Source organism: Lactuca saligna, chromosome 2 (assembly GCF_052625555.1).
Source record: "Lactuca saligna cultivar CGN05327 chromosome 2, ASM5262555v1, whole genome shotgun sequence".
Taxonomy (NCBI): domain Eukaryota; kingdom Viridiplantae; phylum Streptophyta; class Magnoliopsida; order Asterales; family Asteraceae; genus Lactuca; species Lactuca saligna.
The window spans coordinates 163,511,182-163,524,524 of record NC_136418.1 but is presented as its reverse complement, the minus strand read 5'-3'; the positions used below and the strand labels follow the sequence as shown (position 1 = coordinate 163,524,524).

At 38.3% G+C, this 13,343-nt stretch overlaps 1 pseudogene; it reads right to left on the bottom strand.

Moving 5' to 3' along the window:
- Window positions 1-247: 247 nt before the first annotated feature.
- Window positions 248-2,127, bottom strand: LOC145032515 (cation/calcium exchanger 1 pseudogene; annotated as a pseudogene).
- Window positions 2,128-13,343: the final 11,216 nt, after the last annotated feature.

The window sequence follows — 13,343 nt, the reverse complement described above, 5'->3', positions numbered from 1 at the left end:
TCATGATATAGTATTATAGTATCGTCTTAGTTTTGTCTTTTTATTTTGTTTTTACTTGTAGAGATTAACAATGCAAGGGAACATCTCAATGGGAAAAGAACAGCTGAAAAGAGAACGTGTAGTAATGGTTGTATCTAATTACTATTACTAGATTAAAAATAATTAGGCTAAAAAGCTTTAAATAAAGGATGATGTAAATAAGTCATATAAAGAAGTCAAAAAAATATATAGGAAAAGGTTACTTCACGTGCTGAAATAAACGGTCTTTTAACAACATATCGATCTGTTTAAGAAGGGACCCGTGTTTACAACATCAAACTATAAACATCTATGCATAAATAAATACAAACAAAATTATAGTGAAACACTAACTAATATATCGACATGACTTTTTATAAGGTTTACAATGGATTAGATACAAAAACATCAATCAATCCAACAACCCTAGCAACCTTAACAAACAGGAAACAAAAGTATATTGCTAAAAGACCAACCGCCAGTGTTCGATCGAGTCGCATTTCCCTCTTGGTCAATACCACAAGAGCCCATAACAAACCACATATCATGAACCCTACTGTCTCACACAAATAAGGGTTCACCGGAACCATATAAGGCGCCGGATAATGTGACCAACAAGCAATCACAAACGAAAACCCTAATCCCACAAAGATGTTAAACACCGGTCCTGCATAACATCCAGTTATGGCAATTTGGGCCCCATCGGGCCCATCATGCATTGCCATCGCAACATTTGATGTCAAGTCACCAAGTGAGTTACCCCAAGCTAGGATAGTGAGCCCTAAAACTGAAGGATTCATCCCAATAATTGTCCCAAGTGACTCCAACAAAGAGACCAATTCCTCAGCTGTGATGTATGTCCATATGACACTCATTAGAAACCCACTTGCATGCCAAATGAACAAACACTTTTGTGGTGCCATGGCACTACTTGTGAAAGCAAATGTACAAGTCCCTAAAGCAAGCCCGATTACCAATGCTATAGACCATGTCACCATGGTAGCTTTTGTGACAACTAAGCCTTGTTGTGTGCTCAAAATAAGAGCCAACGTAACTGGGGCTAACGCCACCGAAATGACAGCATAAGGCTTGGACCATTTCTCTTTTGTTATCAATGGAATTGTAAGCTTTCTTGGCAAGTAAAGTGGCAACGCGGCAACATACAGAAGCAATAGGATGACACGTTTTCTGTGGGGTACAACTTTATCTGCAGAAGGTTTTCGTTTTTCTTGAGCATTAACAGAAGCCAGTAATGGTAGTCCGGGACCCTGATGATGATGGTGGTCATTTGGGATTTTTTGTTTCTTCTTGCTGATGAAATGCATGTAAGAGACTAGAGAAATGTAAATGATGTATGTGGAAGCAAAAAGAATGGATGCCCAGAAGCTGATTTTCCCAATTAGGATGATTACGAGTAGATTTGAAAGGGAAAAGAGGAGAAAAACAACGTCTCTGATGAAATTGGGTTTATCAACGATGACGACTTTCCGTCGGTAAGAGATTAATAAGCTGAGAATTCCGACGACGACGGTTGAAACGAAAATTGCCCCACCTAGGATACTGTTAAGGCCGATATCTCCGCCGTCTCCGGAAGCAGTGAAGGAGATTATGCTGGAGAAAACATCCGGTGAGCCGTTTCCTAACGGAAGAAGAGTGGTTCCGGCGATGGCGGGGGAGAGGTTGAGGAATTCTGACAGGTTTTCTACGGCAGGGCAGAAGTAATCGGAGGCGGTGTCGCTCAACACATAAAAGAGTATCAGGAGCCATAGGAGGAGGAGAAGGAAACCCAATTGAGGAAATCTGGATAGAGTACAGTAGAAGAACTTAAGGTAGTTGATGTAGCCTTTTGGGTGGCAATCGGCGTGTGTTTGTACGTACATGCATTTGGAGAGGGAGGAGTTGTGGTGGTGGACATTGGTGCAGGTGGTGGTTATGGTGTTGCTTAAGGGATATGCAGAGGAGGTGAGGTGGAAGGAGATGGTGATGAAGATAACAAGAGTTGTGTTGAGTTTTGAAGGTGCCATCGCCATTGCAATTTACAAAGAAACAGGAGAAACTTGAGTTTATTTGGAGCAGACGATTCATTTAGGTGGACCATGACGACAAACATTTATGGGGCTAAAGATGAAAGCTGATATTTCTGGTAGTCAAAATAATAAAGTGAATTTTTTTATATGAATAATTAGAACACTTTTTATAATTCTAAAAGGTGGTGTATTTTTTGATAATGGTTTAGCCACATTTCTTTTTTAGTCTTTTATATATTTTTTTATGAACGTTACCTACAAACTAAGGTGTGATAATTGTTTTATTTATGATTTTTTTAAATCAAATTTTAATAAAAAAACCATACTAACATTAAAACTATATTTTAAAAATCTTTAAAAAATAACATAAAATTAAAAATTAAATTAAAAACCTAGAAAAAAGAATAACATGAAGTAAAAAATAAAACAAAACAAAACGTAACATCCAAATTTAAATTGCGTGTAAGCTTTATATTTTCACGAATCCAAGCTTTTACCAATTTAGCCGCCTCCTGATCTTTGGGATTGAGGTGTTTCACATCTTGCATCAATAATGAATATTCTGTGAGTCGGACCCTTTCAGTCATGTTTATCTAAAGTTGTATTCAATTGTATCATTTGTGCCCTCATTTCTTCCGATCTAGTTGACAGTTCTGTTCCAACTGAAGAATTTGATGATGTCTCTTTTCTTTTTTCTTTTCCTTGAGTTTTTGTGTAAAGTTCATGTTTTCTGTTAGATTAAGGCATAGTCTGTAATCGTTTTAGTTAACCATTGTAATCTTTATATTAATGAATAATAAAAGATTATTCATATATTTATGTGCTTATGTGTTCTATAGGATAATAGGTGTATTTAATAATAAAATAAATTAAATTAAATTACACATCGAAGATAAAAGATTAATTATGAAAAGTAATCTTAACCTAGTTATAATATATGTCATAAGGATTACGGATATATAAGGAGCGTTCATATCCAACTTCATATGAAGAATGTATACTTCTTCGAAGTTTCGCGATTAAACCAGCACGACACTTCGTATTGTAAACAGTAGATTTTTGATAAATTACTTTTTAGTCTTAGTAATCTAAACAAAAGTCGTAGTAGTCGTTAAAACGAGAGTGTGCATATAGAGATCGTCCGAATCTAACTTCGTGAGAGGAAGTTATAATTTTTCTAAGATTCGGTATAGTAGTATTCTGCTCAAAAGTCAAATTTTAAATCGGTCGAATTTTAGCCAAAATAATTTAAACAATAGTTGAAAATCTCATTAATAGAAGTTCAACGATAAGTATATCGAAAATGGACACCGGATGAGAGAGTTATGCTTTTTATACGGGATTTTACAGTCTAAGCCTGTGTGAAAAATATAAAGTCAAATTAGCCAACAGATTCTAAACATAAGTTCTAGATATCGTTGAGAGATTTACGCAGATATAAAGAACATCAAAAACATAGTTTGTATAAATGTAGCGCCCGATTTCCGGTACGTATTTTTAATATAAGTTTTTGCATTTTTATACTGGGACTCGACGATTTTGAGGCCCCAACTCGTCGAGTAGATGCGAATCTTGGACGCGGGTGGAAGAATCTACTCGCCGAGTCGGAAGCCATGACTCGACGAGTATATATGTCTGGATGAAACCCTAAATTTAAGGGTTTGCACCCTATTTAAACAACACCCTCAGACCCTATTCTTGAAACGCTAATCAGTTTGTGAGTGTTATTGAGCTTTTGTGCCATTTTGTGTGTTTTTCAAGCTTGAGAAGAAATAGGAAGCTTGGGAGATCAAGAGAAAGCGAGCAGATCTAGAGATTTTGTCACATTCCCAACTCATTTGAGGTATAAAGTTTCTACCTTATTCATTTATTCATTATATCTCTCCATGGGGTAGTTTAGGGCCATTTGGAGCTCATTATGGAACCATTCATGGATGCAATCTTGCTTTGGTGTTAGGACTTCAGATCCAGAGTCTTAGAGGGACTCCACAGCATAAAGTTGCCAACTTTATAGCTGTAGGAGTCCCATGCATCTTATGGAACACTTTTTAGGACTTTATGGACTAGTTAACCCATTCATGCATGCAAATTTTGTAACTTTTCGTGCTATATCAATCCTAGGAGGTTAGATCTATGTTCTGGATGCATTAAGCCCGACTGAAATCGACTGGATAGACTTGGACTTTGGGGTACTCGACGAGTCGTTCATAGACTGAAATCGACTGGATAGACTTTGACTTTGACTTTGACCAAGGTTGACCCGTGAAGGGGTTTTGGGTAAGGAATGATATCTAAGGGATTATTGGATTTTGACTAAGTATTATGTTGGTAATGACAGCTCGATGAGACGTTAGAGCAGCCGTTAGAGATTACTTACCATGAGATTATGCATTCAGCTTTGCAAGGTGCGTTTTCTCCTATAATAATGGGTCGAAGGCACCAATGTTGTCCCGTTTATATATGTTAACATATTCTGGATTAAGGTCCGATATCGGGGCAGTGCCCGATGTATTTGTGTATGTGTTTTCGGACTCTAATGTCAGAGAAAGTCCGATGAATGTTTGTATGCTTGATGTCTTCGTGATTCTTGCATGTGCTTGTTTTGTATGTTTACGGACTTCGGTCCGATTCTGAGGAAAGCCAGAAGAATGTTTGTATGTTTCTAGATCTCGATCCGATGTCGGGCGGGGCCCGAGGAATTTTTATATGTTTATGTTATGTGTTTATTTATATGTATTTGATGGTATGTTATATGTATACCGAGCTTTACTCGATGCCGGGTGGGGACCAATGCCAGATTTGAGTCCGATGTCGGGTAAGGCCCGATACCAGACTTCGGTCCAATACTGAGTGGGGCACGATGTAGCGGGCAAGGCCCATCTTATGTTATTATGTGATTGTGTGATTATATGTATGGTATGTGGTAGTTTGGGGAGACTCGCTAAGCTTCGTGCTTACAATTTTTAGTATTGGTTTAAGGTACTGCTGGTAGCAAGGGGAAGAGCTCGAGATGATTGTAGTGCTGTTAGGTGTGTCAAACCCAACAAATAAAGGGGTAAAATAACTCCTTAAACACTACTACTTTGTACTAGAAATGTAATACAAGGTAAGTAGGGTCGATCCACAGAGACACGGAACAAATGTTTATACCTTTTTGCGGAAGGTACAATAATGGTCACATAAATGGGGGGTTGGTATGCAATGATTTAAACAAAAGAATAAAGCAATAAGTAAATGATCAATTAAATGAAACAAATTCAGGATTTGTGAGAACTCCAACTCTATGCAAGACAAATTAGCAATGTGATTCCATGGATGACAAGATATTTGTTTAATTCTATCTAAGTTGGTACTTGAAAGTGTTAACAAGCTCTAACACTTCCCATTCACCACAATAACTAACCAAAACAAGCTCTTCGATTTATCCTAACCTTACCAATCTAATCTAAACAAGCTCTTAGAATTAGGTTGAAAGATTGCATTAAACTTTATGTGAATGTTCCCACCAATAATCAATACTCCTCATAAGCTCGGGAGCATAAGAATGTGTGAATAGATTTACACTAATTTCATTCAATAGAAATCAGATTAGTGCTTGTTACCTAGTCCAATTTACTAAACAATTATGGATTTTGCAATTAGATAACTTGAATGATCTAATCCTAATTCAAATGGCCAATAAGAATCACAATTAGAATCAAACATTCGATTGAGACAAAATCAAATTCACTAGATAGAAAATTGAAAGCAAACATCAAGTCATATGATTGAAATCACATCCAAATGTCAAGACATAAAGTTGGAGAATTTAGGGTTCTAGTCACTCATGGTTAGAACAAGATCACAAATCTAGAAAATGAAATTAAAGTTCTTACAAAATGAAATCAAATGTTCCCAAGTGTTAATCAACTTCAAAATCCTCAAGAAATTCGCCTTCTCTACTCCAAAAGTTGACCCCCCCAAAGTAAAAAGTCGGTTCCCCCTTTAAGAATGGTGAAAAAATGCTTTAAAACCCACGTTTACGTTTACACGGCCCGCGTAAATTAACACTGTCATTTACACGGCCGGTGTAAACGCAAAAGCATACTGTGCAGAAATCTACGTTTACACGGCCCGTGTAAACGCAAGACTTGTATTTACACGGCCGTGTAAATCTCTGTAAAGCCAAAATGTTCTTTTCTTTGATATCTTGCTCCTCGGTGCTCCATAAGTCCCGAAATTTTGTCCGCAACTTTTATTTACCTCCTCCAACAAGATCCTACCTCCAAAAGTCCCTGAAATATCACAAAAGTATTTGAATGAAATTGCCTCATGAAAAATCCCGAAAAACATGCAAAATGCATGAGTTTAAGCCTATATGCAATGTACTTTTATAAAATAAAGCTACAAAATGGGTACATGAAATGCACCTAACAAGTGCAGACACCATTTATTCAGCCTGGGATGTTTTTACTCTGATATGTTTGACAAATGTTTTTGATATTTTGAGATACATGACTTATGATTTTATGTGATGAATTGTTAACTATGGTTTTATTGATGATTTAAAAATTAAATTTTTGGATTGTATTTTTGGGATGTTTCATATAATGCACTCTCTAATGAACTCGATGCAAGTAATGATTGGTTGTTCATGACCTTGTTCTAGCTTGTTGTTAAAAGCTTCACACAGATTATTAAGTAGAGCCTCATAATGTGATCTCCCTAAATATAAACATTTTGAATGTCATTAATTGTGATTCAAACATAAACAGTTTGTGTTTCTAAGTTTATTAAGTAAATATAATTACCTATGAAATGAGAAGGAGCCAAATGTTGAGGAGGTATTTGTGTTCAGCCACTCGTAATAGTCATTGTTAACTTTCCTTAGTTGTTCCACAACTTTATGAAACTGCTGTACATTACAGGTCGTGGCACAATCCCAAAGAAGATATTTGAACACCGATCCCCTCCATCTCAATTTCATGTTCTCGTGTATGTGACGAAGATAATAACGATACTCTACACATGGAAATAACTTTGCAATCGTAGGAAACAAACCCTAGCCAAAATAACATGTATGGATGTTAGTAGACCTAACTCAAATAAAAAATAATATAAAAACATAGTGTAGAATAGATTTGAATATCTTTTGCATGTTAGTTATAAAAGTGAAATTGGAATTGGTACCTAAACCTAAGTCATCAGCCAATTTTCTCAAAAACCAAGTCCAGAAGTTCAATGTTTCTGATTCAACCACATCATAGGCCAAAGGATATATCTCATTATTAACATCAAATGCATATGATTATAAACATGGGTTAGTTAACAATTATTTCAACTTATAATAGATAATACAAAAAAAAATTAAGTTAGATCTTACCACAACAGACAAGATTTGGTCTGGATAAGGACCCTTCATGAAAGGCTCCATCAAGTCCAAGAAAGTCGTTTTCGCCCACTGTTGTGACAACCCGATACTTTTCCAATCAATAAAAATCAACCTTCTTAAATAAAATTTCGAATTTTATGCTATTTTGTTAAGCTCGTGAGGGTTAGTATATGATTTAAATTATATAAATAAATTGTATATAAGTTTTCGATGAAATCACGCTAAAAAATCACCATTTTTACCTCTTTGGAACCAAGAAGCCTCGGACCGAAAACTCCCTTTTCGGCCGAGAACCCTCGGACAACAAACCCTCGGACCGAAAACATGATTTTGACCGAGAACTCCATTCTGGCCGAAAACTCAACCGGTATAAAGGTTTTTCATCGGAAGCTTGATCATTTCTCACTCATTTCACCCAAAAAATCACTCGTTTAGCTCCCAAGAATCATCCAAGAACACTCATATCTTCAAGAGGAAATCTTCAAATCTTCATAGTTTCTGTGACATCCCCAAAATCTCGGCCAGAAAAGACCGGTTTCATTTATGCTTTTTAAACATTTTCAGAGTAAATCCTTTTAATTTTAAAAGAGATGCGGAATTTGTTCCCAAAAACAAAACATGATAAAATAGATATTTATCAAAACATTTCATAAAGAAATATGATTTCATTTCACAATCAAAAGTCGGGATGTCATGTTCCGATACAGATCATAAAGCATAAACGATAGCATTACAAGTCATTCAACAAATATATACATATACAGACTTGTAAACAAAACAACTTGATGTTCGCCCATCTTAAGCTCTTGCGCCACTTCCTGTAAAATAAATCAACTGAGTGGGTCAGGCTTGGGAGCCTGGTGAGCATATAGGGTTTTCAACCCACAATAATTATATTTAATTTCAACAATCAACAATAAACCCGATTACCCATTCCCGTTATCCTCACCTTACGTTCCTAAAAATAACGTCTATTATAAGGAACCTATTTCAGGATTTTTCATCGGGATGGACATTACTGCAGAGGGGCTTCCTCAACATTAAGTGTCCTAAAGGCAACCATGTGGGGGATAGAGTACACCGGTGAACACGTCGTTCACAACACCTACAGGTAATGAGCCTGCTAGTGTTCCACAGGACAGTCTGGAATAGTCCGTGGTCGTCATCCATACTCTGCTGAATGACTAGAATAACACCAATAACACCGAGGCCTCTCATCTGTTTATTACACACCAATTATCTACCCATGTTCTACCCAACATATTAGTAGATAAAAATATACATTTTTATACATAGTTTAAAAACCTGTATAACATGTTTTAATCAATACATATTCCACATAACAGATGAGGCATACACACATAACACGTATTTCATAGAGAATACATCAGATCTATAAGATAGAAGAGAGTGAATATACACTCACACGTATAACAACCAAGTATATACACATAACACGTATTTTATAGGAAATACTTCATAATATTGCGTTGGAATGAAAATAACTACACACTCACTTGATCAAAAGATGATTGGGCAGCACTACGGCTTGCAGAAGAGGTGTTTCTCCGTAGATCTGGAAGATCTTCACAAAACCGGGCTCCTCGCGGGCAGCGTTTCGGCTCGGGAATAACGCTCTTCGGGATCCTCGGGGCTTCGGATCTTACTTCGGGGCTCGGGAATATTACCGGGGCTTTGGGGTATAAACGGCACGCAAATCGAGGCAAAACTTAGAGAGAGGGAAGAGTTTGAACAAGAGAAAATGGCTGAATTCGAGTTCTATTTATAAGCTGGTGGGTCTGGGATTACGCGGGGCGTACTCAGTACGCGGGGTGTACTCGGGTTACGCGGGGCGTACTTTGACGTCACTGCGTGCGTCGACTGGTGGCACTCGAGTATTGGTCAGACAAGTTGCATCCGACTGAGTACGCGGGGCGTACACAAATTACGCGGGACGTAATTGACTTGTCAAACTTCTAAATTGCGTAACTTTCGCATACGAGCTCCGTTTTCGACGTTCTTTATATCCACGCGAAGGTCAGACCATACTCTACAACTTTCATTTAGACTCCATCGGCTAATTTTGACTTTTATTTTTATTATTTATTTTTAGAAGGCCGGGACAGAAAAACTTCGTTATAAATTCATAACTTCTTCGTCTGACGTCCGTCCTCGCCTAACTTGTCATCGTTTCGCTACTAACAACGAGATCTTCATTTCTCATTTAGATTGTTTCGGCTAAAAACCGCTCGATCTCAAATCGAGTATTCGGGCTGCATACTGCCACGTCGAAATTTCAGAAAATCATAACTTCCTCATACGAAGTCAGATTTGGCGTTCCTTTTATGCATGCTCTCGGTTTAACGAAATCTACGACTTTCGTTTAGATCGCTAAGGCTAAATATCGCTCTATCTTAAATTCATATTTTACGTCACTCAGCGTCGTACCGGTTCTGTCTCGAAACTTCGACAGGTCATAACTTCTTCGTTATAACTCGGATTTTGGCATTCCTTATATCTCCGGAATCCTTGTTTCGACCACTACAACTTTATGCAAAGATATCGGGCTTATCTCACACTTAAATTTTGACGCTTATTTTATTCTTAATTCATTAAATTATAAAAATTAAGAAAATACACACATAAATCACATAATTCAAATAATTCACAAATAATACATTCTTATTATTTCAAGTTGAGTTACAAGCTTAACCTAGACTATTACATTGCTAAAAATGGCAAGCCTTGAAACACGGGCGTTACAATTCTCTCCACCTTAGAATGATTCCGTCCCCGGAATCACACACCAGCAAACAAATGCGGATAGCGACTCATCATGTCACTCTCCGTCTCCCAGGTGAGATGTGGCCCATTCGTGTGTTTCCATCGGATAAGCACTAACTCCACCATCTTACGTTGCAATTTCTTAGTCTTTCGGTCAACAATTGCCTCCGGTTCCTCAATCAACCTTTTGTTCTCATCGATCCTCAACTCTGAAAGTGGAATTATGTCGGGAACTTCTCCCGTGAACTTCCTCAAATAACACACATGGAAAGTGTTATGAATTCCATTCAGTTCTTCTGGTAGTTCGAGCTTGTAAGCTTGGTTCCCAATCCTCTTAAGAACTTTAAACGGTCCAATAAACCTTGGACTTAACTTTCCCCTTTTTCCAAATCTTATAAGTCCCTTCCACGGCGAGACTTTAAGCAAAACCGAATCTCCAACTTCAAAAGTCATCGGTCTTCGCTTTTTGTCAGCATAACTCTTTTGACGATCCTGAGCTGCTAACATTCTCTCCCTAATTATTTTCAACTTTTCAGCAGTTTGATGGACTATCTCCGGCCCCATAAACTGCTTTTCCCCAGCCTCAAGCCAACAAGACGGCGTACGACACTTCTGTCCATACAAGGCTTGATAAGGTGCCATCTTTATGCTCGAGTGAAAACTATTATTATAGGAAAATTCTACCAAAGGTAAATGTTCATCCCAATTACCTAGGAATTCCAAGGTACACGCTCTCAACATATCTTCAAGTGTTTGTATCGTCCGTTCGCTCTGACCATCAGTCTGCGGATGGTAAGTTGTACTTAAACACAACTTGGTACCCAATTCCTCTTGTAGACTTTTCCAAAACCGTGAGGTGAAACGGCTATCACGATCTGACACAATTGTTAGCGGAACACCGTGAAGTCTCACAATTTCCTTCACATAAGAATTCGCAAGCTTTTCCATAGACCATTTCTCATTGGCTGCTATGAAATGCGCACTCTTAGTGAATCGATCGACGACCACCCAAATCATGTCGTGACCATTCTTTGTTCTGGGCAGTTTAGTGACAAAATCCATAGTAATGTCTTCCCACTTACCCATAGGCACAGGCAATGGTTCTAAACTCCCGTACGGTTTCTGATGTTGTGCCTTGACTCTTGCACAAGTCACACACTTGGCCACATACTTCGCAATGTCGAGCTTCATCGTCGGCCACCAATAATAGGGTTTCAGGTCCCTATACATTTTAGTGCTACCGGGATGAATTGAGTACATGGTCTTGTGAGCTTCTTCCATCAGAAGATCTCTGACTCCTCCTATCTTAGGTATCCAAATCCGATCTTGGAACACCTTCAGTCCATGACTGTTTACACCGAACACCCACGTTTTGCCCAAACGTTCCTCCTTCCGGTCATTCTTCTCCGAAGCTTCCTCTTGAGCTTTCTTTATACTTTCTAAAATGGTTGAGACAACTTCAATTCTCAACGCTCTTGGCCTTCTCCTTTCAAGATTGACTTTTCGACTGAGAGCATCAGCAACAACATTGGCCTTACCGGGGTGGTAAAGTATCTCACAGTCGTAGTCTTTAAGTAGTTCCAGCCAGCGTCGTTGCCTCATATTCAATTCTTTCTGACTAAAGAGATATTGGAGACTCTTATGATCAGTGAAAACTTTGCACTTCGTGCCATAGAGGTAATGCCTCCATATTTTCAGAGCGAAAACTACCGCTGCCAACTCCAAATCATGAGTCGGGTAGTTATTTTCATGCTCTTTCAGCTGTCGAGATGCATACGCGATCACCTTATCTCTTTGGGTCAAAACACAACCCAATCCAACACCAGATGCATCGCTATAAACAGCGAAGTCTTCAACTCCATCGGGTAGAGAAAGTATCGGTGCCTCGCATAGTTTCTTCTTTAGCTTCTCGAATGCTTCATTATGCTTATCACTCCAAGCATAAGTAGCTCCTTTGTGGGTCAAAGCTGTTAATGGACTAGCAATCGAAGAAAAGCCTTGGATAAACCTTCGGTAATATCCGGCTAATCCTAAAAAGCTTCGAATCTCCGTGGGACTTTTCGGTTGTTCCCACTTCATTACAGCTTCAATCTTTGCTGGATCAACCATTATACCTTCTTGGTTGACCACGTGACCCAAGAATTGGACTTCTCGAATCCAAAAATCACATTTGGAGAACTTCGCATACAGCTTCTCCTTCTTCAAGACTTCCAAAACTTCTCGTAAGTGTCTGCCATGCTCCTCTTGGCTTTTTGAATAAATCAGAATGTCATCAATGAACACTATCACAGATTTATCAAGGAACGGATTACAAACCCTGTTCATTAAATCCATGAATGTTGCTGGAGCATTGGTTAGTCCAAACGACATAACCAAAAACTCATAGTGTCCATATCGGGTTCTGAATGCAGTCTTCTCTATATCCTGCTCTCTTACTTTTAGCTGATGATATCCTGACCTCAAGTCGATCTTTGAGAAATAACTTGAACCTTGTAGTTGATCGAATAGGTCATCAATCCTTGGCAACGGATATCTATTCTTTATTGTTGCCTTATTCAGCTCTCGGTAATCAATGCACATCCTCATGCTTCCATCTTTCTTCTTTACGAATAACACCGGAGCTCCCCAGGGTGATGAACTAGGTCTAATGAAACCTTTGTCCAATAACTCCTGAAGTTGCATCATTAGCTCCTTCATCTCCGTCGGTGCTAATCGATAAGGTGCTTTTGCAATTGGCGTTGTTCCGGGCAACAAGTCAATACGAAATTCTACTTGTCGATCGGGCGGTAATCCAGGAAGATCTTCGGGAAATACTTCCGGATAATCACACACAACGGGAATATTTTGCATCACCTTCTTTTCCTTCTTAGCATCGATCACGAATGCTAAGTATGATGTACACCCCTTGGTCAAACATTTTCTGGCTTTCATTAGAGAAATGATTCCAGAATTTACTCTGCGTTTATCTCCATACACCATAAACGATTCCTTTCCAGGCGGATTCACTTTCACTATTTTCTTCTTGCATAAAATTTCGGCATCATTGGCACTAAGCCAATCCATTCCCAAAACGATGTCGAAACCATTAAGTTCTATAGGTAATAATTCCTCGTGGAACTTATTCCCATTCAAATCAATTAAAA